The following is a 27,240-nucleotide window of genomic DNA, read 5'->3' as shown; positions in this document are numbered from 1 at the left end:
CTCTTGCTCTTACTTTGTCCCACCCTTTTCTGAAATGTCTTGGCAATCTCTTACCTTTTAAAATGTTAAAAGGGACACTTTGGGGGGGAAAAAAACTGCTCTTCTTGTTCTCCCTTAGTCATATGTTTGGGTGAGGTATGAATAATTCTAACCACAAAAACTACACTCTACTATAATATATTGACTTCTAATAGTTTCTTCTGGATTTAAGAGGTCAAAAGAAAAACCCTGATTTTGCCATGCCTCCAAATCATTCTCTAAATTTAATTAATATAATTTTATCAAGGGATAGGAAGAAAACTGACTTCTAGACACCAAAATGATTCTATGCATAGCCTACCCTTAACCAAAAAAGACACTTGAATACCATTGAAACAAAAAGACTATCTCCTTTCACCACACTTACAACTATCCTCAATTCTATTTTAAAAACAGAATATTTTCTCACAATAACACTAAGTCTTTACCTCATAATATGGAAAATAAGGGTAGTAGAGAGACAATAGAGAAGACCGTGGAATTGTATAGAAACAAGGAAAAAAATATGGAAAATAAGGAGACAGACTCTTTTTTGTTTAGCCCACACCCTCTGGTAAAGTTAGAGGTTTGCTTTAAGATAAAATTGCCTCTTTCAGTACTCAATGATATTTTATTTCTATGTAACTTCCTTCTCAAATAGGTTAATTACAGAGGCAATTAGTCTAGCTACACACAGGATGTCACTATTCCCTTATATAAATAGAACTAGCACACATGTTTCAGGCAGAGAAAAATATCTGTGAAGACCAATTTCAAAATGTAATAGAATTTCTGTGTTGTGAGATGCTATTTTGGCTAGTTTGAATCAAATTTCACTGTTTTCACCATCCTTGTTTATTGAGCAGCCTTTATGTTTTATTATTACTGTGGAAGTTCTCTATGTGAACTAGGACGGTCAGCTCAAACCAGAATTAAAATATCCAAAAAGGAAAGGTATCATGGCACAAGGTAACTGAACAGGAATAAGTTAAGGCCTTATTAGCAAGGCAAATAGATAGGAAAAAGGGAGCTGGAACTGAAAAAGCTAATTTTGTATTAGTTTAAACAAATGTTCTAACCTATACAGCTCCTAGGTTTTTTGTGCAAGTATTTTATTTTACATATTCAGAGTTTGGAAATTAGTGACTACTGCAGTTCTGAGAACCAAAGTGTTCAAGGCACAAGAAGCATTTGAAGTGAGCTTTTCTAAAAACTGAATATACATAGCTCCGGGCAGCACAGTCCAATCTTGGTGACACACATGAAATTCACAGGAAAAGTTGTTAAGTCACTAATAATGGCATCCATTTTAGCATGAAACTTCTAACTACTGATTATTGCTTAAATATTTATCAAAACCAAAATGATAAAGTGCTTTTCAAAAGAATAAATTGATGTATCTAGTAGTAAATACATATTCATAGAGGGCACTGTCCTTCTTGATGGTAGCTACCCAGGAAGACAAAACTGTAAGACACGAATGACACACTAACATCTGTGGTTCATTAGCTTGCTTGTTTACTGTGGCAATAGTGAAAGCGAGGTCCCAGGGTCAGATCCTCATATTAACCAGTGCATTCCTTTCTCTTCTTTGGCCATAGATTATTTTACACACTTTTGACTGGCTGTCTCAAATAAGACTTGCCATTGGTCACAACAGGGCCTGAGAGAGAGAGATACAGTGACCATCAGTACAAGAAAAAGAAATTCAAATCCTATTTCCTACCATATGATGGCTCCACTACATTCTATCCATACGTGAAGCACCACATATTGCTTAAAAGTCAACCTAACAGTGTATGCTTCAACTCGGGATATCTGCCCAGATCTGAGTCCTGACTCCACCTCTTACTAGTTGTTGAGTAAAGCAAGTCACTCAATTTCTCTTTCTCTCTCAATTCCCCAAGCTGAAAATGGTTTAATAATAGCACTTGCTTCACAAGGTACTTAGGAGGCTTAAATTAGATGCTACATGCAAAGACAAAGAACAATACCTGGCAAAAAGAAAGTCCTCAGTAAATGACAGCTACTATAAGTATTTCATAGTGAACAAAAAGTGATGGGATTTTTCTGATGTTACGTGTGTGTGTGTGAGTGAGTGTTTGTATTTAAATCTGGAGGTCTGGGGATCCCTGGGTGGCGCAGCGGTTTGGCGCCTGCCTTTGGCCCAGGGCGCGATCCTGGAGACCCGGGATCGAATCCCACGTCGGGCTCCCGGTGCATGGAGCCTGCTTCTCCCTCTGCCTGTGTCTCTGCCTCTCTCTCTATCTATCATAAATAAATAAAAATTTAAAAAAAAATTTAAATCTGGAGGTCTTGCATTTAAATTTAACCTCCTTTAATAAAAAGCAGAATCTTAAATAGTGTTTAAGATTCTACAGGATCAGTGAACTGAGGTTTGTAAATCCCTCTATCAGCACAGAATCTTCCCATAGTCTAGACTGATACAGCAGTCTCTCTGGGATTTCAATCCAGCTTACCTGAATGTATAGCAGTAGCAATGTAGAACAGGCCTCCTTCTTCTAAAATGAATCCAAAGCTACTGTTGATGACACAGGAATGGGCAGGGAATGGAGTGATCTCCCTTTCAGAAGATGAACAGTGCCACTAAAAACTTCTGAAATAACTTTTTTGTAAAAGATCATTGGCTTTATTGCTTCTATTTGACCTTTTTGCCCTATTTCCTCTAGGGAGTTTTTGAGTGGGTGAGTAAGTCAGCTTTGCAGCTAGGCAAATAAGTTGTTTTGACTATAGTACCTACAAATATAGAGATATCTGCATATGCATATTCTTTCCAATTCATGCACCAGGATAGCTCCAGAAAGTATGACAATTAAAAATGTATTACAGAAGTTATAAAGGAGTAAATTAGGTTATTTCCTTCAATGTAACAACCAAATAATTAATGTTTGCTATTATAAGTCACACACACACACACACAGACACACACACACACACACAGATTTCAGTCTCATGATCTTTTCACGTGGGATTGATTGCCTGATGAGATTTAGTCTTTTGTGAAAGATAGGTACCTCAAGGTTTTAAAATTACTGATCTTGCATTTTCAGCCACTCCAACAGCTGATGTGAACTGGCTTCATGGGTAACCAGATCAACTGTGTAGACAGTAATACTTAAGAGGGCATGGGGAAGGGAATCAACTGAAATAGCCTATGAAATGGACTATAAAATCACTATCAGAATAGGCATTATAAACACAATAGAATTCTTCACAGTCCGGTTCTTCTTTACACAAATTAGGACACAGATCAATTCAAAGCAGCCCCAATGTCAAGACAATGTGATCAGGTAAGCAGTCAACACCAGGAGTTAGAAAAAAATTGCTATGAATCTGACTCATCAGTTAGATGGGTGTTATACCTTCCCCTCTAACTCAACATTTTAGATTAGTTTGATACTTAACAATTAGTTAAATATAAAATGACCAATTGTTCAGTTTTTTTTCAAGTTCTCTAGGATCTTAGAAAGAAAATCATAGTGAGTTTTCATGGTAAAAAATGAGAGCTATTAGTGTAACAGCATTACAAGTATAAGAAAATGGCCTCATCTACCAGTAGAATCAAGTAGTTTGTAAAACTCTATTCCTCAAACATTTCATTCACAGAAATACAAAAAAAGGAACTAAACATTGTTATCTCTATATACACTGTATTTATTGATGCAAAGATATATAATTACACAGCTGTTAATCTATTATTATCTTTACCCTTATTTAATAATATGTGATGAAAATTTACCTATGAATTGATGTCTAAGTTTTGCTGAATTGGTTCTAATAGTACTTTCCTCCTGTTTGCTCTGCTTTTTTCCCTTTTCTCTCTTAGTTGGCTCTTGATTTTGCTGGGCAAAAAATAATAATCATTTAGATTCATCTTTACTGCATATAGTTTCAGTTTCCCCTCTCATTCTTTCTTCTTTCTGCCATTACCCCTGGAAGATAGCCAGAAACCATGCTGGAGAGGTGCCAAGATGTCCTGTTCCTGTACAGTTTGAATGCCTCTGTGTATATCTCTGCTAGGATTACCTAAGTCACCACTTACAATATTGAGTAGAAAGAGCAGGTTGGAATAGTCAGCATTTATAAGTCAACTGGTTACATGATACAAAAATATATAGCCAACTTCAGAATTTATAGCAATAACATTTATGTATCGTGTTACTCCTAGAACAATCCAATTTATAAAGTGCCTATCGTGTATACATAAGGAATAATCATAAATCATTTACATTAAACAGTGTCAACGAGCAAAACACAACTTTCCCCCTAAATTCTGCACACTAAGATTAATGAGGTTTTTGAAAGGAAGCATACTTAAAAAAAAAAAAAAAAAACTCTGATTCATCCTAGGTGGAAAACATATCCATATAAAGGAGCAGGTGTCTGTAGTATGATTTAGAATACCTATCGAACATCTCTGGAAAATATTAACTTTCTCTGAAGTCGAGAGCCATCCATGAAATAAGCTGAGAATGTGGCAAGAACCCAAGTCTGTCACCAACCTCAAGCTTTCTTTTTATTTCCTTCTCAGTCAAGAATGGATTTAAAACAAATAAACAGAGAAAACTTTAGGCCCTATTTGACCAGTTGCTTGATATGTTTTCATCTACAGCCACTTTTCAAAAACATGGGAAAGATTATGCAGATTACCTGTTTTGTCTCTTTGACTCCTAGTTGGAGAAAAACTCTAATCAGTGACCAAAGCTACCAAAAGTTCTAAAGTGAAACTCAAATACGTATGTGGATTTTCTCCTGTTCGCTCTATCTTTTTCCCTATTCAGACAGGCAGCTGTCTTTAGAAATGTATGCTTCAGCGTCTTGGATTAAACTCATTCCTTCTCCTCAAAAAGCACTTAAAATAAATAATAGGGTATGTTTTGACTATTCATTTCTATAAAAGCATTTAATGATCGTATCTGAAACTCACACCTACACAGTTGAATTGGACATCATGTAAAGAAAAATACAGTTTGGATTGTTCTTACAGCGTTTTGGTCCTCAATCTTTTGTCTTTAGAAAGGATTACAGGAGTGACACTTTCTTCCTGCTTTAACTCACAGCCTTAAAAATATCCATGGATTTGTTTTAGCCAAAATGGAAGTCTAACAACATTTTAAACTATATATTTTTTTAAGAGTTTGTTCTTTAAAAAACTCATTTCTACAAACTCCACTGATGACTAATATTATGATGGTAAGAAGCAACTCCCTATCTTGGTTAAATCTAAAACTGAATCTGAAAAACAGAAAATGTATAGCAAGAGTTTTCAATGAATGAACTACCTGCTGTTTCCTATTCACAGATAATTGACACTTTGTAAAGATATACTGTAATCTAGAAAGCAAAACAAAACAAAAACCACATACACACAGAGGGGTAACAGATAAAACAAGAACAAACTTTTCAGTTGAAGCAAGAACTAACGGGTGGTAAACTGAGGCTTTCTGGAAGAGTTTTAAAAATAACACGTCAGTGTGGAAAGCCAGATACATTACAGCCTTTGCAGAAATATTCTGAAAAGTAAACACCCTCCAAAACAGCTGTAGCATTTCAGTAGCATTAATTGATAGGGAGAACTATAATGTCTTTCTTCACAATTGAGAATACAGACCTTAAAAAAGAGCAGTGACAACTCACTTTAGTCAGAAGTAGATGATTTTGGTTCAAAAGCTTTATTCATTCATGAGGAAGAGCCTTAAAACCTCAGAAGGTTTGTGCTTGTGTGAAGAGACAAGAGGTGGCACAGTAAAGCCCATCTTCACTTAACATGTTTATTATTTTAAAACATCTGGCAATCATGGAATTCCTTCCCATTTTTGAGTAATATTTTGATTCACTGAAGAAAAACCCCTCTTGTGTTCAGTGACGCAGCTTAGAATCCCAAGCTAACTCCTGCTTGTCAATAAACTGAGAAATCTATGCAAAAATAAAGCATGCTTATTACTGTTACCTTGGCAGTTGCTATGGTAGTGGCCACATTATTAAAAGATGGTTCTCTAACCAATATTAATGAAAAGTGTGTACTTTTCACTATGTAGGCATTTTTAAAGTATCCACATGTTCTGATGATTGACCTATATTTTCTACCAATTTTCTTAAGATTTGTCAATGAAAAATATTTTCAAGGGAATAACTGACATCACAAACATGTTCTAAAATAAAATATAGCTAAAAAGAAAAAAATAGCAAATCAACAGGTAATTTGGGCTAATTATCAAAAGGATATTCTTTACCAATTACTTACATAGATCTGATTAATATTTTTTTCCACGTAACATTTATTTTTAAATTTCTTTTAGTTGAGTGTCACTGGCACACCATGTTACATTAGCTTCAGGTATACAGGTTAGTGGTTTCACAAGTTTATACACTATGTTATATTCACCACAAGTATAGCTGTCATCTGTCTCTTACATCACTATTACAATATAATTGACTATTCCTTATGCTCTGCCTTTTATTCTCTGATTAATACTTTTTTTAACTGACTGACTAAAATGAAGGGATTTAGGATGCACATAAACACAGGACCCCCACTGCAATAAAAGTTGTTGAGCCAATATTGGAAAACTTCTTTTTTTCCTAATAGAAGTCTTCTGATGCTGCCAGTTTAAAGTTTTTACCTTGAATAAAACATTTTGCCTCTTTTTCTCATACATAATAATAGTTACAGAAACATCTTCAAGGTGAACCACTCATTTCTACTTTAGCTAACAAGAAAACAGAACTTCTTTTTCATTCTTAATTTGATATTATCATTTAAACAACCAGTTATAGATTATGTTCATTTTGTGTCTTTATTCTGGAAACAATCTAAGCAAAAATGCATTTTCCTGGATGGCTTTGGATATCAATGCTGTTTTTTGTTTGTCCCAGAAGGCACTGATTGTTACCTTTAGAGTTTGGGTTTTTTTTTTTTAATTTTATTAATTTATTTATTCATGAGACACACAGAGAGAGGGAGAGACACAGGCAGAGGGAGAAGCAGGAGGCAGAAGCAGGCTCCCTGCAGGGAGCTAGACGTGGGACTCCATCCCAGGACCCCGGGACCATGCTCTGAGCCTAAGGCAGACCCTCAACCACTGAGACACTCAGGCATCCCACTTTTAGAGTTTCTTAACCGAAAATCCATGGATTGCTAGGAAATCTACAGGAGTCTGGAATTATATGCAAAATTGCTTGTGTATATACCCATTGTGATGTTTTTTCTTGAAGCAATTTATTTATTTTATTTATTTATTTATTTATTTATTTATTTATTTATTTATTTATTTATTTATTTTGCTACCTCGCATCCATACACCATCTTTCTGCTAAAAGTACCCCCATTCCCTTTGGGAGGCATTCCTAATGCCTAGCCCATGGAAAGTGATAAAGCTGACTATCTCTTGCTCCAAGAGAGGTGCACAGGGTTGGTCTGTGATCCAATCAAAGCCAATTGGTACAAAGACACTTTTGATGGGCTTCTGGGAAAGAGACTCTCTTTTTCCTGTGTTTTCTGAATGAAGCATGAGAAGATGTTAATGCTGAAGCAATGCTATTGCCACCATCTTGCTCCCAAGCGAAGCCAAGACTGAATCTGTATTAGTGGAAGCTAAGAAATGAAAAGAAGCCTAATCCTGCTTACATTATTTGAATAAAGAAGTTAGCTCTATGTCTAGATTTTCCATATTTTAATAAATAACACACATACATGCCTGCACATCCATACCATCTTATTCCACAACATATGCATAGTTGACTCTCCTTCCTTCTTCAGCTTAAGTGCCACTGGCTTTCTCTGACCTTTACTATCAAATAAGATTTTCCCTCTCTGTATCTTTACAATCCGTCCATCCTACCTGTCTCATTACATATTGTCAAAATCATATGCCATATGCTGTTTCTGAATTTGGTCAGTTTTCCAGTCCTTTTCAGTCAAAATATGCAAGTGTAGGGTTATCTTCCAATTTGGGGGAGTTGGTAGGGAGGAAAACAGATTAAAAACTGGAGATTCAAATAGAGAGCCATGTTGTAAATTTCATCAACGATGGAACAAATTGAGATTTTTATTAGACATACACAAGAAAATATATTTCAGTCAAGCAAATATCTTTAGCACAGATTAGGAGGAAAGGATTTTTATGCATTTTAATCTCCATTCCAACCAGACCTAGCTGACATAATTATGAGGCCCCTAAAAGTAACTGCTGGGGTTTAGAAGCACTTGCCACTTCCTTTGAACTGGCTCTATAAATGCCAAGAGTGAGTATTTCAGATTAAATGAATAGATTAATAAACATCTTTGGAATATCCATCAAGGTTGATTTATGTTCTATTGCCAGCAGTAATTCAAGGAAATGCCATGCTATTCAAAAAATATTTCATGTCGTTCTCACCATTTTCCAATGTTATGACACCATGTAAGTATGACAGTATCTATATTCTTTTGCTGTTCTAACTATACGCAAAAGCCAATAGATATTAAACCACTTTAAGTTTACATGGGCATCAGCACAAGAACCACTCATATTTATAACTCTGATGAATGGCCTTTCATTTATAAATTTATAGAGTATCCATAATTTCTTTAGGGAACCAAAAGGTTCATTCAAAAAATTGCCACAACATTTATCTATGCAAAGATGATGGATATGGTTTATAAAATTAAATGCTTTCAAAAATTAAAATCATATTGCAAAAAAAGGGACATTTTTTTTCCTTGGGTTGCTCACATTTTAAAATGATCACAACTGCACTCTCAGCACTTATGATGTTTAATCTAGATAGCATATTAATATATGTATTAAATAGGTCCAAATATATTGTTGTTAGTGTTGTGTAGCATCAGTATGAGCTACTGGATATCAAGTTCACTTAAATTTATTATTTTATTTCTAACTCTATTCCTGTACATTAAGCTATAAAATATATAAAGTATAATTGGAATGTAATATTTATATTACTATTACTATTTCTTCAGGACCACTCCCAGCATACTGCATGGTGGATTGTAAGCATGAGGGCTATTATAAACTGTAACTTAAATAAAATACATATTTGCCAAAATCAACATTAACTAAACAAGGAATCCTATTTTATCCCAATATGGACTTTGCTCAATTGGAGAAATTAGTGAAGTAGAAGAAAATGAAAGGCAAAAATAATCACTAAAGTAACCAATGAAAAGCAAAGTATCAACATTACAAGCATGAAGAAGAAATGCACATTGTTGTTATGCATGATGTACTCTGGTGACATTCCCATTCTCCTTTCATTTGCCCTCACGTACTTCTGTAAGTAGGAAATACAGACAAATCTCAGGGCTATGTGTTTTTTCTTCATGAAGTAATTTTACTTTTTGAAGATCTATTCTATTATTAAAGAATATACCAAAAAATTGAAACTGAGTTTAAATATTCGATTTTGTTATATGAACAATGATCTCCAAATTAGTAACTTTATCATTAGATCACCTAGTTAAATAAAATTGTTCCAAATGCTTGCAGGATCCGTAGGCAAAATACTTCTTACACATTGTATGCTCTCTGCTTTGCTTAAAAGTAACATAATATTAAAAAATAAAAACCGCTTACATACCCCAGTGGATCGCTAGCTCCTTGTGGACAGGAACATGTTGGTCATCATCTTCGGGTCACGAGAGGCCGGCACAGCACCTGAGACATAATGCATACCTCATAAATCTGTTTGAATTAATTAAATGATACAGTGCTGACTAGAATCCATTTGGAAGGTATGAATTTAATGACATAACAATTCTATATATCAGTCCTCTCTTCCTCTATATCCTACATTATTAAAATAGCAGTGCACATTCTTATATATTTGAATGACAACTTTGTCCTGAAAACAATTCTTAAGCATAACTGCTCCTAAATTCTTATCACATTATATGTTCTTATTGTCCTTTGGTTTTGGTGGAAGCAATAAAGCATTATCATGTACTTTTGAGTTAGGCTGACATGGATTTACGTACTGGTTCCACCATCGACTATTTACATGGTCTTGGGTAAATCTCTTAATCTATAAATCTCAGTTTATCTTCAAAAGAAAAATAATCTGCAGCCCAGGTGGCTCAGCGGCTTAGCGCCACCTTCAGCCTAGGGCCTGATCCTAGAGACCCCGGATGGAGTCCCACACATCGGGCTCCCAGCATGGAGCCTGCTTCTCCCTCTACCTGTGTCTCTGCCTCTCTCTCTCTCTCTGATGAATAAATTTAAAAAATCTTTAAAAAACAAAAACAAGGGATCCCTGGGTGGCGCAGCGGTTTGGCGCCTGCCTTTGGCCCAGGGCGCGATCCTGGAGACCCGGGATCGAATCCCACATCAGGCTCCCGGTGCATGGAGCCTGCTTCTCCCTCCGCCTGTGTCTCTGCCTCTCTCTCTCTCTCTCTCTGTGACTATCATAAATAAATAAAAAATTAAAAAAAAAATAAAATAAAATAAAAATAAAAAAATAAAAAACAAAAACAAAAACAAAAATAATCATAGCATCTTTCAAATAATGTTCAAAAACTAAAAGAAACAATACTTAGCACACTGACACACAGTACGCCCTCAATAAATGATAACTACTATTTGCATTCATTTCTCTTTCCCTCCCTCTTTCTCTGTGTGATAAAGAGCTAATTTTATGCAAGAAAGATCTGGGCCTTTGTCTTTGGCTACTAAGAGGTGATCTCTAGGCCCTCTAAGTACCATCTCTGGCAGCAGTGTCTTTGCTTGCCTGAGAGCTTTGGGCACAGGGCAGCCAAACTGTGATTTTGGATGGGGGCTTGGGGCCATGCAATATCAATTTTGCCTCTAGAAGGAACTGGAAACTAAAAGTATCAACTCAATAGTAATATCCAGGAGGGGCTGGAGACTAAAAGTCAGTGACTTGGCAGTATGTGATCACATCCCATTAAAAATTCTGGACACCAACGTGAGCTTCCCTAGTTGGTAATGCTCCATGCATAGTGTTATATTGATGCTAGGAAAGTAATGCATCCTGACTCTATAAGGAGAGGACAATGAAAGCTCTGTGGTTGGTTCTTCAAGCCTCATATTCAGATTCAGCCTTAGCCTTATTCTTAATCACCTTGAGACTCAGCCTATAATTTTTCCCCTGGCTGATTTGAATTTGTATCTTTTCCCTATAGTAAACTATAACCTTGAGTATAATCTGTTTTAGTGAATACTTCTAGCAAACTCTCAAACCTGAAGGTGGTTTTAGAAACCCCTCAAACTTGTAGTTGGTGTCAGAAACGAGGAGTATGCGGGGAAGCATGTTTGTAGTTGACTGAGTTTGTAGTTGACTAATTGTACCTTCCTTTTCTTTTCTTTTTTTTTTTTAGATTTTATCTGTTTATTCATGAGAGACACAGAGAGAGGCAGAGGAAGAAGCAGGCTCCATGCAGAGAGCTCGATGCGGGACTTGATCCTGGGACTCTAGGATCATGCCCTAAACCGAAGGCAGACGCTCAACTGCTGAGCCACCCAGACATCCCTAATTGTACTTCCCTTATTTAAATTTAGAAATCCCCAAAACATTGAAAGATATTTTACTTTATCATTCAAGGTAACTTAACAAAGCTCTTACTATTAAAAATCACTTTGAGGTGATGGCATTTATGTATAGATTACATGGCATTGTTTGTTTTTCCTTGCATAAACAATAAAAACCACTCCCATTGCTACACTCTTAGTAATAAATATAGAAATGTTTTGTTCTGGTAATGTGAATCCTAGGAATAATCAGAAGTGAGTGAGTCACAAACAAGTAAAATTTCTAAAGATTAGTAATAGTACATCTGTCAAGGTCAGATGTTAGAAAATTACCTTCATCAAAAGATGTGCTAGTTTTCAAACAAAACATTAATTAAATCATACTTTTATTTTTGCTTTTTCTAAGTGATTAGATTACACTCTGTAAGAGGCTATTTAAATCTTGTTTTAAAAAAAAGTGTTATAAATAAAAGTTTGGTATGCAGAATTTAAGATGCCCCTTCCAAATTCTCCTAAATGGGAAACATGGTCTGCATAGTCCCTAGAAATGTGAATATTTCACTCTCCGAAATAGGTTATATTACATAACACAGTGGACTTTTTTTTAAGATTTTTTATTTATTTATTCACGAGAGACACAGAGAGAGAAACAGAAAGGCAAAGACACAGGCAGAAGGAGGAGCAGGCTCCATGCTGGGAGCCTGACGTGGGACTCGATCCTAGGCTCCCAGGACCACGCCCCAGGCCGAAGGTGGCGCTAAACCACTGAGCCACCCGCGCTGCCCCACAGTGGACTTTAAAACAGAGGAAATGTCTGGTTGGATCCAACCTTTCAAATCTTGAGCTAGAGGTCAAAGATAGAAGAAAATAGAGATTTAAAGCATAATGAGGATGTGACACAGCTTCAGGATAGGGGAGCACCTACAGAGCCTCCAGGAGCTATGGACAACCCCAGCTGACAGCCAGCAAGGATATAGGGACTTCATCTCTACAACCACAAAGGGCTGAATTATACCGACAAGAATGAGTTTGGAAGCGGATTGTTTCCCTCAAGAGTGTACAGATGAAGAACTCATCCAGGCCGACCTTGATTTCAACCTGTGGTTCTCTGGGCAGAGAGATCCAAGCCATGTTAGACTCCTGACCTGGAGAACTCTGAGCTAGTAAGCAGGCATTGTCTTAAGCCACTAAGTTTTTGTTAATATGACACACACACCAAGAGAAAATTAGTACACAAAGGAACAAAACTGCATGTATTTTACTGACCTTTCTTCAGTCTTTCACTCTGAAAATAAGTATCAGTTATATGCCCAGATGAATTAACCATGTAGACTCCTAGTTACCAAAGCCAATGCTGAAAATTTATAGACCCACTCTGAACAAGAAATACAGAAAAGATATTATGCATAAGCTATACATTGAATGTTTTTGTCCTCCAAAATTCATATGCTAAAATCTAATGCCCAATGTGATAGTATTAGGAGGTAGGGCCTTTAGGAGGTACTTAGTTCATGAGGGTAGAGCTCTCATGAATAGGATTAGTGCTCTTATCAAAGAGACCTCACAGAACTCCCTACCTTCCTCTACCTTGTGAAGTTACAGCAAAAAGATGGCCATCTAGAAAGCAGGCTCTCTCCAGATACAATGTGCCTTGATTATGGGCTTCTCAGCTGCCATAACTGTGAGAAATAAATTTCTGTTGTTTATAAGCCACTCAGTTTATGGTATTTTTATTATAGCAGGCCATATGGATGATGACAAAAATGTATTTATTGCCTATAAAACAGATCATTTGGAAACCTCAACTCTCTATCTCTTATATGAACGGTGTGGAGAAAGTGACTCTTAAATATTCTGTGAATTATCTCTAGATTTTTGGGGGCCATCTTAAGAGGTGGGAACAGTCAGTGCTCATGCCGTCGTAAGGCATACATGGGAAACTACCATATGTTGGGTTCAGAGTGACAGACTCTCAGTATCTAGAGAGGTTGGAGGCCACTTAAAAGGAATCTCCCAGGAGCCTTCATAGAACTTGTTATAAAACTCCTCCCTGTCTCATTCCCTTTTCATTAATCATTACTGCAATGCTCTCATATTATTTGTAATAAAACACAAATCTCATCTTGTTGTACACTTACTCAAAATAGCTATTTTGATGGCCCTCAAGATAGTTATTTATCCACTTATACACTAAATATTTATGTACAGGATGCCAAGTTCTTTGCTAGGTGATAGGAACACAATGGTCAGTATGATAGACAAGGTCCTGTTCTTCACTGAGCTTTGCTCTTTCAAAAATATACTTCCCATCTTATTCATAAAAGACTATAATTAATCTTTAATCCCTACCTTGGGCTCACTCCTCTGGGAAGTCCTCTATGACACTTCTTGGCAAAATTAGGCACCCCTTCTCTCCCATAAAATACTGTTCCTAATCATATAATAATATTGACCATAATGTATTAAAATTGCATGAGATCACATGCCTGCATCCTGCATAAACAGAATATAGAAAGAAAACTCAGGAAGGGTATGCATCCCAAATTCCTAGAGTCAAAAAGTGATTATGAATGAGTAGTTCGTCTTGGGAGGCGCTAAACCTGGATCTACTCCCTTCTGTGGGGTAGGGTATACTATCTATCTATCTATCTATCTATCTATCTATACATAATGGAGAGAATTAACTTGAGAGTAGGAATTAGGCTAGGAGGTAAGGAATGAGAGCCCATGAAATAACCTGTGTTAGTTCAGACATCTTAGGTATGCTATGCTGTAATGATAATTCCTCCTGACCCTCTATACTTTCTATCTCAATTAGGAGTTCCTGGAGGTCTGGCCCTTTGTAGATTCCAGTACGCAAGCTGGGAGCTCAAATACTATCTAGAACAAAGGGGCTATTAATCAGCTTACCTAGTGAGACAACAATCTTGAATGACAGAATTTGAGAGTGAAAAGTTGTTTAAAGTTTTCCAAAAATTCCTTATGGAAAAAAACAAGAGCAAAATGTGGATGCTAACAGAAAGACCCAATATAGGAACTCTCGTGTACTCAGACAAGAAGGGGGAAAGAAATCTAGGACAAGGAGAGAGACAGAGCCCAGAAATAGGGGCCAGGCTTTCTGCATATCTTATTAAACCAATAAGGAGGTGGGGCAGGAGAAGATCAGCTGGATAAAAGGAATCCAAGGGCCTATGGGCTGACAGTTTCTCATTATGTCTAATACAGGAAAACAGAGAGGGGATGGAGAAGTTAAGAAGCCTCTCAGGGAATCCCCGTCATAAGCCTTGTACCCTTCTAACGTGGCGATGGAGAAATAAAACACTGGTGAAGGAAAGTTCCCAGTTAGACTGAGTTAAAATCGGTTATTCTTCACAGGTTGTGTACATGTGCAAAGAACCTGAAAATTTCCAACACACACACACACACAAGCTTGACACAGAGAAAGACTGAGAAAGCCCTGGGGTGAGAAAAGGAAGGGACCTCAAGTTCAAGACAATGGTAGATCAGCAGCAGCTGCTCTGGCTCAAAATCCAGGTGGGGCCCACTACAGAATCAAGAATAGAGGCCTCTACTGATAGAGACAGTAGAGCAGAAGCCAAGAAGGATACAGAGAACAACCCCAGGGCCAGCAGACACAGATGTGATGCTCCGCACTCCCACACCAGGCACAATTATCCGTAAACCCCTTAAAGATGGTTTTCTTAGTGTGGATGGGCAGAGCCAACATGAAAGTGAGGTTTGTGAAGCCCTGAGGACAGCACAAAATGTAAGGAGTCATCCCTCTCAGGGTCATTAACTTGGCAGGGTTGCCACCAGTGAGGGATGCCTCCTTACATTCTACAGCCAAGGTGCCTCTCTTGTCCCTGCCTAGTCCTGGGCCTCGTAAATAGAGGGGGAAAAAATAACAGAAAGAGATGATTTGATAGTGAGAACACCGAGTTATTTTGTACTATATTGTACTTACTTTTGATTGCCTTTCAAAGTACCCTTCAGGGTAGGGACTCAGGAACAAGAATACATTATAGAAACAGCTCCATTTCCCCTATATATTAGAGTATATGTTGATACATTGTGACTCAACTGGATGTGTCCCAAAAATTATTATATGTTTTATCAGACTATTTATCTATTTAAATTACCCAAATCACTATAAAAATCTTTTTTCTTATTCCTTTATACATTCTCTAAATATATTAGGTCTACTTCTTCCCATACTGTTGAAAATCACGTTACCTCACTCAAAATGGAGGAAAAAAACAAAAACATAAATTTCTTAAGAGTCCATAAGAAAGATGACCACTTTTATTCCTCTACCAGCCTAAAGCATCCTCATCTCCTCTCATGAAGTCGTCCCAAAAGACATATGATCTAAAATCTTAAATCACTATAAATCTAAAATACTCCGGCAATTTGCCTAATTTAAACTACGAAGATGTGTGTTGTGGTCCTTTTGACAAATCTCAAGAACCTTCACATGTTCTATTTAATAACTACATAGGTAGCAGTACTCTATTGGAAACTGCTCTTAGGACCTATAGGTTATACCATTGTGTTCTACGAGCTGAGTGTTGGACAAGTCACTTGTTCTTTCAGGGTATTAAAATCACCACATTAAGGGGCTATCCTATCTGATTTCCAAAGTCCCATCTGCTCTCATATTTCCACTTCAAGTAGACAGCATCTTCTGATAGTATCATAACAGGAATTCCTAATACAGGAATACAGGCACAAAAAAGCTAACTGGCCAATCACAATAAAAGAACTGGTAGCATGAAGAATGAGAGGCAGAGACGTTAAATCAGATGGGGGGGGGGTGATCCACAGTGATCATAATCAAACACTTTGCTATTGTATGGTCGTGACTATGCACAGACATCATGCTAAGTGCTTTACATATAATATCTAGCTTAATTCTCAAAATGACTCTATGGGTATGGACTTTTATTTTACAGACAAGAAAACTGTGACAAGAAATTAAGAAATATGCTCAGGATCACATAGCTAGAAGCTCCTTAGCTAACTAGAATACTCCTATTAATTGCAGCCAAAAAATTCACCTAAAACACAGTGAAAAGTACAGGACAAAAGAAGTTCTAGAATCACTGCATATTAGAAATAGTCACCATAGCCATTTCTGAAACTAAAGTTAAATAAGACTGCAGGAAGAAGTTATTGCTCAAAAATTTATTTTTGTAAGGTGATAGTATAGAAATGCATACCAAGTTGAAACTGGAAAGGATATAATCATTTCTTAACTGCATTCTACAGGTGAGGAAAATTAGTTTACTAGCATAATGGCAAGACTGTGCCTGGAATCCAGGGCTTCTCTTTTCCAGCCTAGTGCTCTTCTTGGTCTTTTTCTAAAACTTTTGGAAAGGCCATTGTGGCTGAGGGTACAGGCTCAGAAGCCAACCTGCTTGGTTTGAATTCCTGTCCTCACTCATCAGCTATGTGATCTATACATCAGTTTCCATGTCTACAAGATATGAGGAATTACACCTACAGGATCGGGTTGTTGTGAGTAGTAAAATAATGTATACACATCAAGCAAACAGGACCACTCCTGGCACCCAGTAAGGATGTAGTAAATGTTGGTCTTTATTATTACAACGATTACACATGTGGAAAATAAGGAGGCCAAAATGCTAACAGTCATTCAGCAACCACAGAAGAGAGCATAAAAGGCTTGTTAATAAATATCACTGAAGATTTATCCATCCAGAAAGCCTATTCCTGACTTTCCTAAGCACACTATATAGACAGCAGAGGGTAAATTTTTGTAAAGACTACAGATAAAGAAAATGAGAAGTCATTTACTAGCAAAGTTTTAGGGAGGAACGCTAGCTTTCAGTCTTAGCTTTATCGTTAGTCATGGGATTTTGGAAAGCCAGACTACATCTCCGAGTCTCAGTTTCCTTCTTGGAACTTTACTATCTATGGATACTTCTGGACATTTGTCAAATTTCACTCATATATGAGGTCAAAAAGATTTCGTATATTAATTTTAATAATTCTAAGTGAACAATGTATAATCTTTAATTATCAAATCTTTTGTTTTTTGTTTTGCATCAGATTTCCTGCCATTATTAATTTAGGCATGACTGTAGGAAAACATGTATATTTGCAGTTCAGTTCAAAGTCTTTAATCTTAAAAGGATTCCATGGGTGAAAGAAATGGGGAACAAGTGCTCTAGCCCTGTCCCTTGCACAGCCTACGACTTGCTCAAGGGATCTTAACTCATAAAGGAGGAGGGCTGTATAGCTTTAAAATGACTTCATTCCCATATTTACATATTTTTAATAGGGCTATGATGAATCTCCTTCCGCTTGACTCCTATTTTGAGCTGTGATATTTTAATCTCCATTCTTGCTGCAACTTAGCAGATGAATGTGCAGTGTGACAGAGCTCAGAGGAAATAGTATAAATAAAGCAAAGTGGAGCTATGACATCTCACATTTTATAGCTTTTTTATTGTAGCCGAAGCATAAACAGAGCACAGCTGTGTTATACTTACCGCTGTGAGCACTCCCTCAATCCTCACCCCCTATTGCTTTTAAAAAGACAGTGCTCTTATTCAGAAAGCTTTGGCTGTGGGTAGCACAGTCCCACCAGGGCAGCCTCTACCCCAAACCTATACATTTGATGCATTTCTCCTCTTACAGATGTAGATTTATCATTTCTGTATCATTCATCTGACTGAAAACCAACACATCATCTGCAGCCCATACTGTACTGCAGCAAAAGTACACTACTCTTACCTATCAAAAGATAACTCCACAACCCAAACTATAATTTTCACTCCAACACAGACACAGGCACTCAACACAGGCACTGCACTCAAATAATTTCCGAACACTGTCTTAATAGAAGACACACAACTAGCAAGAAGTATTCAAAACAGTGCACTCTCTTAACGAAATCCCCTTTTAAAATGAAGAAGTTGTATTTCTCACTTTCAAGTTAATTCTTAGTCACATCTGGGTGAAAGTTGGAAATACCAAGAGAGTGAAATAGAATTAGAGTTAGAAAAAGTGGTGTTGAGATGTGTAAAGTAATTCCACTCACTGAGACAGTCATCAGTTTGTGGAATTCTTCAGGCCAGTTACATATTTCAATAAATCTGAAGATGACAGAGTAAAACAAACAGCAAGCACCTTCTACATTCTGACAAATATGAAGTTATGTATACACAGGGTTGATGAGCCCAGGATAAGCACCTGATAGAAGCAAAGCCAATCAGAGTCCTTCCCTGAGATATTTTATTTAAGTGGAAAAAGCAGCCAGCTATAAACTTCCTGAGCTGTCATCAATGGGGACATTTCCTTCCCTACAGAGAAATCTCTATTGAACAAGAAAGAGTAAAGTCACTATCTAAAGTGACAGGGAGACAAGAGAAAGGGATCAAACCCTGACAGAGTATGACTTCTTGGTCCCAACTGCTCCTAAGGCCAATCTACATTTCTGCCTTCCCTCCATTTGGTTATTTGCATTCTTTGTACTCCTTTGTACAACAAATTCCAGCTTTTCCCCTTAAGTTGCCTCAAATCGGGATTTATCATTTATCAAAAAAAGAATCCCAACTATTACACCTTCTAGAAGATACTTTTTTTTTTTTCTTCAGTTGGGTTAGGATTTATTCTTCCTTTTTCAAATACCACCACACTATTTGTGGGAAGGAAGGAAAACCCTCTGGGCTTGTAAAGGAATGTGTAATGAAAATTCAAAAGACACATGCATCCAAGTGAAAAGAATATAGGGGCATAGTAGCCTATACACCAGTGAAGTGAAATGAAAGACAGGAAGATTGATTTGCATCATCATTAACATGGAAGGAGAAAAGCACAAGAACACAATAACTGCAAGAACCACCTCCATTGACAAACATAATTGTTTCGAAACAACAGGCCCAACTGGGCTAACACAGGGGCAAAGTTGGTACCCCAAGCTTCTCAGCTATCTATCCGCCCAAAGTTGCTCTTCTGCCAAGCTCATTGTTTACCAAGCTGCCAGCCCAGCCCAGGGATCTGATTAGCAATTTGCACTTTTGTGAGAGGATTAACAGAATTCCTTTGTTTTGATGTCGGATTATCAAACTGCATCTTTAAAGAGGTGTGACCTCATCCAGATTCATAAGCCTGCTCCCTTGAGAATGACTTGAATTTTACTCTACTTGCGCAACATATAATTTCATAAAGGAGTTACTGTCAAAACATGGTACTCAATTCTTGATGTGTGCGAAGAAGCACATTTGTAATGTAAATAACCTCAGAAGTTTTGTGATATTTTAAAATAACCCATCTGGTGGGAAAACAAGGATTTTCAACCCATTTGGTTCCAGCACTGTAAATTAGTGTGCATCTAGCTCATAGAACCCAGAGATAAACCCTTTTCCAAACTGAGACTCATGATGCTTTTATTTTCAAGGGCAAGTATTTTTAATTGTCTCATTCTCTTGCAATATTTTTTAAAAAGGAAAGCAGGATGCACAAGAGTAAACTGGGGAAAAACAAAGAATTTGATGCCTAAGTTCAAAATGATAATGATAGCGAATTGTTTATACTGCTTGGTCTGTATGTCCAGCTTCACCTAAATATAAAGATGAAAAAGAAAAATACAATAAGAGATTTGTATTTTCTTTAATAATAGGCAACTAATCAGAAAGAAAGTCCCTGAAATTTCCACTAAAGTTTGAAACAAGTAAAACTCCCAAAGGGGGCATTTTCAGGGCAGCATGCAACAGATTGAGAAAATTAGTCTGCAGATTTTGCACTAGTGTAATTTTTACTTGAGGTGGCAATCACAAATAGAATGCACAAGACCAGTCCAGTCTCTGAAAGGCATGCATTACTAGTGTGAGAATTGTATCATGGGAAGTGCATAAATGCTCATTCAGCTACAAATAGCAAAAGGGCAGTCTGGCCACAACAAATGCTCAAAAAGCCAGACACTGCTTCAGATGAAGTGGCAGCTTTACTTGTTGACAAACTAAAAACCAAAACAAGCAACCAGAACATCCTGTTTCATAAGGAGGAAGCAAGTATAATTAAATACGTGTCTACTTTTAATATTAATATAAATTGTTCCCCCAAAGTTAATAGATTTAGAATGCCTCTTTAAATTAGGAAACCTTCAGGATGCCTGGGTGGCTCAGTGGTTGAGCATCTGCCTTCGGCTCAGGGTGTGATCCCAGAATTCTGAGATCAAGTCCCATATCGGGCTCCTTGCAGGGAGCCTGCTTCTCCCTCTGCCTATGTCACTGCCTCTCTCTGTGTGTCTCTCATAAATAAAATCTTAAGGAAATAATAATAACAAAATAAAATAAATTAGGAAACTTTCAATTACAGTGACAATACACCAGGCAGGCCCTGATAAATAAAGTGAAAGGAATGTTTGTCTGTCTATAAGTACAATACATACATACATGGCTATTAAATCAATGATCCTCAATGAATGGTTGTGTGGATTAATGAACTCACCTAGAATATCTTTTATTAAAAAATCAAGTCATGTACCCCAACTTATAACCAATAGATGGGGGATGAGAACACATTCTTCTGATAAAAATCTCAGTCAAGTAGTCTATGAATCCCTCTTAAACAGCCTTCTCTTATATTTGAAAACAGCCTTTCTATACAGCTTGCCTGCTAGTTTTGCCTTACTAACTAAATTGAAAATGTCTTTTAGGGATCCCTGGGTGGCGCAGCGGTTTGGCGCCTGCCTTTGGCCCAGGGCGCGATCCTGGAGACCCGGGATCGAATCCCACGTCGGGCTCCCGGTGCATGGAGCCTGCTTCTCCCTCTGCCTGTGTCTCTGCCTCTCTCTCTATCTCTCTGTGACTATCGTAAATAAATAAAAATTTAAAAAAAAGAAAAAAGAAAAAAAAAAAAGAAAATGTCTTTTAAAAGGTGGATCATGTCTCTTAAGAGCCTCGTGCAGAGACCTACACACAGTTTGGTGTTCAATAAAAGTTGGATAAATAAATTCAAAAGACTTGTGGTTAATTTAACAAGTACTTCAGGGAGAATAGGAATGAAAAATAATTTAGTATGAATTTGACTTTAACTCAAAGCTGTCTACATGGAATTTAAGAAGAAAACAAGGTGCATTATCTTTCTGTATCCGTAAATACAGAACATCAGCCAAAATCAACGATAAATTATTCGTTTATTCAACATTTATCTGTTGAATGTCTCCATTTGCTAGGAAGTAACTTGGGTTGTGGAGATAGAGCAGTAAACAAAACACACCAAGCTCCTTGCCCTCATGAAGCTAATATTCTACTCAGGGAGATAAAATCTGAACAAGATAAATGAATTGGAATATACTATATTCATTAGAGAAGGGCTAGGAGAAAAATTAAAGTAAGGGAAGTGCTAGATAAAATTGTAGATAGAGAAGAAGGAAGAGCCTCACTGAGAAGGTGCCATTTGAGTCAAGACCTGAAGAAAGTGTTGGAATGACTCATTTAGTAATGAAGCAAGAGCCTTGCAGCAGAGGGCACCTGATAGGAGTGCGAGGGTCTTAAGGGGCATGACATGTTAGAGAAAGAAGAGTGGGCAGTATGACTGCTGCAGAGTCAGTGAGCGGGGAGCAGCAGAAGGTGAACTCTGCTAGGAGTGTGCTGGGGGCACACTCTGCTCCTTGAGGCTCAAGGACTCCCCTGAGAAAGGAAGTCAGTAAGACCCTGCAGCAGAGGACATAATATGACTAATCTGCTTTACAATGTAAAGGGCCACCCTGGCTGCCATTTGAAAACTGACTGAAGGGGAACAAAGGCAGGAGTCCAGTTAGAAGCCTCCAGCCTTAAGTAGAAATGACGGCTGCTTGGACCAGACTGGAAATAGTGGGGATGAAGAAAGGTTGTCAGATCCTGGAAATATTTTGAAGGTTATGCTGATAGTTTTGTTGAGGGATTAGGGGGGATATAAGTGAAAGAGAGGAGTCAAAGATGATGAAAGGTTTGGGGTCTCAGCAATGGGAAGAATGGATTTTCCTTTAACTGACTAGGGGAAGATTTCCCTGGGAGCACGTGTGAAGGGAACATCAGGGGCTCATTTACATGTGCCACCTGGAATTGCCAAGGAACCATTTGGATATGTGTGTGTGGAGTTCAGAAGAGAAACTACAATGTAACAGAAATTTATATTCACCAAACAAAAATTTTCCCAAGCTCCGAATGCTACAAGGAGTTGTTTTCAAATGAGTCTTTATTTAAAAGATAGGACAGAATTTGCAGCATCTAAAAGAATGGTCTTTTAAAAAGTACAGAAATCCTTATACAGTCATTTGGTTTTAATAGAGACAATTTCTTAAAGCTCATCATATACTGATAAATCATAGGCAGTTAAATTCATGCTGTCAACGCACATAATGAATACTAAAGTAATAGACTAAGTTTGGTAGTCTGACTCACTACGACTGGAGTTCAGATAATCCAGAAGAACAAATATTTAGCACCATCCCTGGATGAGTATGGCTCACATTTTTTCCATGAATGGCAAGGAAACATACATGCTGAGGGTCTGTTGATGAGACCTCATGCTGAGCATATTTGAAGTTTTATGTTTCAGCTTTAAGATTTATAGAAAATTTAAAAATTAAATGTTTTAAGGTTTTTACAAAATTATGTCTTTCCCTTTAAATCATTATGTAAAAATGACTTTGATAATTGTATAATTACCTTAAAGTCACTATCATCACCACCATCATCATCACCACCAACATCATAGCTATCTTTTACTATGGTCTACTATGTGGTAGGCCTTATGTATAACTTTTATAATTCTACATACCAGATCCTTTGTGTTATAAGCATTAAATCATTTAATTCTAATATTAACCCTATGTTATTCACAAATATTTGTTACACTGAAGCCAAATGTCTCATAAAAAAATATAGATAAATGTCTTCTCTTGCATTGTGAAACCAAAAACAATACTGAAGTAAAAAACACACATAAGTATTGGGGAATTGGAAGCATTTGAGAAAATTGTACTCCTGGGTTCTTGTCATGTAACTGAGAAATATCTATCTGAACAATAATCCTATACTAAATGTCCTCCACCAAAATAAATGCCCTAGTCCAGTGAAATGCCATCCATTTCAATGAATTGAGAATTTTAGTAGCTAGTTAATAAAAATTAGAATAGCACTTATAGAAATAAAGAAAGAGTAATCTAAAACTATTGGCCTTTAGTAAAGAGTAAAATTTGCTGTACAAAATACTGAGAGGAAAAAATTAATTTCTAAAAATCCAAGAAGTCTAATCAAGTATTTATAGTATATATCTGGATGTCCAGAAATAAATTAAAAGAAATAGAAAATATACTTCCACAGCCTTGAATATTCTTTTCAAATCCTACAACCATTTCAGTTGGCAGGATATAATCAGTGGTTTATTTGCATAATGTCCACAGTTGTAAATGAGCATCTTCGTTTCTGGATTTTGGCACTGGACCATGTATTTGATTATATTGCTATACATTTAATGTAATAGATATAATATGGCACAAAAGTGAAATTACCAATTTTAGAAAACCATAAAACTCATCAAACAACTTATCTAATTCCTCAAGGTAAGTAGCCTGCAAACTGTGAGGTTACTGCACCTAGCATCTTCATTAACATCATCACTCAAGCACTTTCCACTCTCTTCTAATATCACTTTCATCCCATATCCCATCCCTATAGATCCTCTTTAGCCAAAAGCAGTGAGGAGTGGCATAAAGCATGCCTCTTGGCCAGCACAGAATAAGGTGTGGGTTCTATGGCAGATCTAGCACTTCCCCTACAGATCCAGCAGGAAACCTAGTGAAACATACAGGAGAGAAGATATACACGTTTCTTTGACATCTTTCATGTTCATGAAAGCCAAATATAATTTTCTTAGAATATTAAAGTGCCATATTTTACTGTCATTTTAAACTAAAAAGGAAAGTAGGGCTAATATAATCAGTAAAATTGTTAAGTAGGCAAATTTTATTTCTCCAAATCCTACATCTTTGACAACAAGCTTCTTTCTTTTTCTTTTGCCATTTCTCTCCTCAGACTTGAGCCACATTAGAGTTCAATTTATTTGTCAGTGAAGTTGAACTCAAGGTGACCACTCCATACTTATAATATTCCCTGTGCTTTTTCACTATCATCAAAATCTATCTATTCCATGTTCTGTTAGCCAAAGCCCAAATCTTGAACTTCTAAACCACAGCTAGCCAAATGATAATACAATCAGTGCCAATATGCCAGGGGTTAGAGACAGAAACTTGAGTGTAAGAAAATTTCAGAGGTAATTAATTCAATCCTTAATTTAAAACTAGAATCCTCTATGTAATTTCTCTATTATCATTTCAGATTCAGTACAACTCTATTTCCAGAAATCAAAATGCATTTCATTTTAAAGCAAAACATCTCATTTTAACTTTCCTCTACTGGTCTCAGTTCCAAAGCTACACATAAGCACTTGTGTTTCATACCCACATTCGAGCTCTACCTTTCACCTAGCTGCGCCCTGGGTTGCTGATTTCTATAACATATCAAGAGAGTCCCTTGCTCCCAGGCTTCTGATTGGTTTTTGAAAATGAGAGGCATCAGCAGGAGATCAAAGAGTAAGACAAAAGCAAGGTCAAGGTATGTATTTCTGCAGCTTCCTCCTTGCAAGTGACTTTCAGAATCTGGTGGTATCTCTCCCGTTAGGTGAGTCTCTCCATACAGTTCCCCTCTCCTGGTCCCATTAGGCCTAGAGGTAGTGACAACTCTCTGCTATTATTATCCCCAGAGCACTGTACCAACCTTGTCAGTGCCATTTAATAACAGTTTTATTGAGATATAACTCACATATCATACAATTCACCCATTTAAAGTGTACAATTCAACGGATTTTAATATATTCAACAAGTTGTACAACCATTACCACAATCAACTTTAGCACATTTTCATCACTCTAAAAAGAAACTCCATACCCATTAATAGTCATTCTCCACTCTTTCAACCTCCCAGTGCTAGAGGAGAAAAAAAAATTATTTTCTGTTTTTATAGATTTTGCTTATGTGAGCATCTCATATCAATGAAATCATACAAGATATAGTCTCTTGTGACTGGCTCCTTTCATTTAGCAAATATTTTCAAGGTTCATCCATGTTGAAGTATGTATCAGTACTTCATTTATTTTTTTTTTTTTAGTACTTCATTTATTTTTATTTGTAAGTAATATCCCATTGTGTGGATATGCCACATTTTATTTATCCATTCACTACTTGATGGATATTTGGGTTCTTTCCACTTTTTGGCTATTATGATTGATTCTGCTCTGAGTATTGCGTACAAGTTTTCATGTGGACATATGTGTTCAACTTTTGATGAATTGGAGAATAGAATTCCTATGTCATATGGTAACACAAGATTTAACCTCGTGGGAGTCTTAGAGATAGACTCTTCTAAGCTGCTGCCCATTTTATACTCCTGTCTGCAATGTATGATGGTTCCAATCCCTCCATATCCTCACCAATACTTATTATTTCGTCTTTTTTATTTTGGCCATTTTTAATGAGTGCAAAGTGGTATCTTACTGTTGCCTTGTATTTTTAAAACCCTGTCTATATCCTTATAACTACTCCCTTTCTTAAATTCTCCCCAAATCATTTCATTTAAGACCATCATGTTTCTTTTTTTTTCCCATTATCTGTTTCTTTCATTATCTGTGGCCCTGACTGACTCAAAGGCCAATCCTTTTTTGATATTTTTAAGAACTATATTGAAATCTTTCCTAAATTTCCCTTTTTCAAGCTAAACAACTCCTCTTTATGTGAACTATTAGCTTTCAGAGTATCTACCCCTCTAACTCACCAGTGAATGTCCTTCAAATTATTTTACCCATAAGTGTCATACAAACTGACTACTTTACTTTTTACCAGGTGATTATCTCACTGGTTATGGACACTCGGTATCTTCTACTAATGCTGTTAAAGATGACACGACCACTTGTTTGAGCAGGTATATCTTACTATTGGCTTATACTGAACATAAAATCAACCAGAATATCTTAAAAATGTATCAAACTCAAATACCCTCCATCTACAATTGACCAATTTATTTTAAAAATTATATGTATATTTACTTTTACACCATTAAATTTCATCTCGTCAAGTTTGGGCCAACATTGAGCCTATCACTGACTTTCTAAGTACCCAATGAGATAAAATGGGTTAATGTGACAAGCATGTCCTTGCCAAAAACAGGAATCAAAGTGTTAGTCCACTTCTTACTTCGTTCCTTCATCAAAGTTGTTCTTTTCTTTATTTTTTTAATGAATAGACAAACCTTAGCATATCATATTATCCTACTGTGTCAGGTCTAAAGACAAAATTAGGTGGACCCTACCAAGGAATATCCATTCTTTCTATTATACTCATTATAAGCCAAGAATCTTGAGGTCTCATTATTATGCTAACCTGCCTTAATAGCTTAAATTAATTGGTAGACTTAGAGTTTTTTGAGAGTGTCTTAATTTTCATCGTATCTAGTATGCTTCCCATACCAAATTAGAGTATGTCAATGCTCTCCATTTAAATCCAATGGTTAGTCTTATTTTTTTTTAAATCTTTTTTTTTTAATTTTTTTATTTATTTATGATAGTCACAGAGAGAGAGAGAGAGAGGCAGAGACACAGGCGGAGGGAGAAGCAGGCTCCATGCACCGGGAGCCCGATGTGGGATTCG

General features: G+C 36.7%; 1 protein-coding gene across 32 annotated transcripts in view; it reads right to left on the bottom strand.

Moving 5' to 3' along the window:
• The window catches only part of SOX5 (SRY-box transcription factor 5), a 995,306-nt gene that overhangs the window by 803,276 nt on the left and 164,790 nt on the right, over positions 1–27,240 (bottom strand). For all 32 annotated transcript variants that reach the window (XM_072765770.1, XM_072765744.1, XM_072765748.1 and 29 more), the window contains one exon: positions 9,619–9,695. The gene's annotated coding sequence lies outside the window, so the exon portion shown is untranslated. The remainder of the gene's footprint in view (positions 1–9,618; positions 9,696–27,240) is intronic.

The sequence above is a fragment of the Vulpes vulpes genome, chromosome 8, assembly GCF_048418805.1.
Source record: "Vulpes vulpes isolate BD-2025 chromosome 8, VulVul3, whole genome shotgun sequence".
Taxonomy (NCBI): domain Eukaryota; kingdom Metazoa; phylum Chordata; class Mammalia; order Carnivora; family Canidae; genus Vulpes; species Vulpes vulpes.
This window is presented reverse-complemented; position numbering and strand designations above follow the sequence as displayed.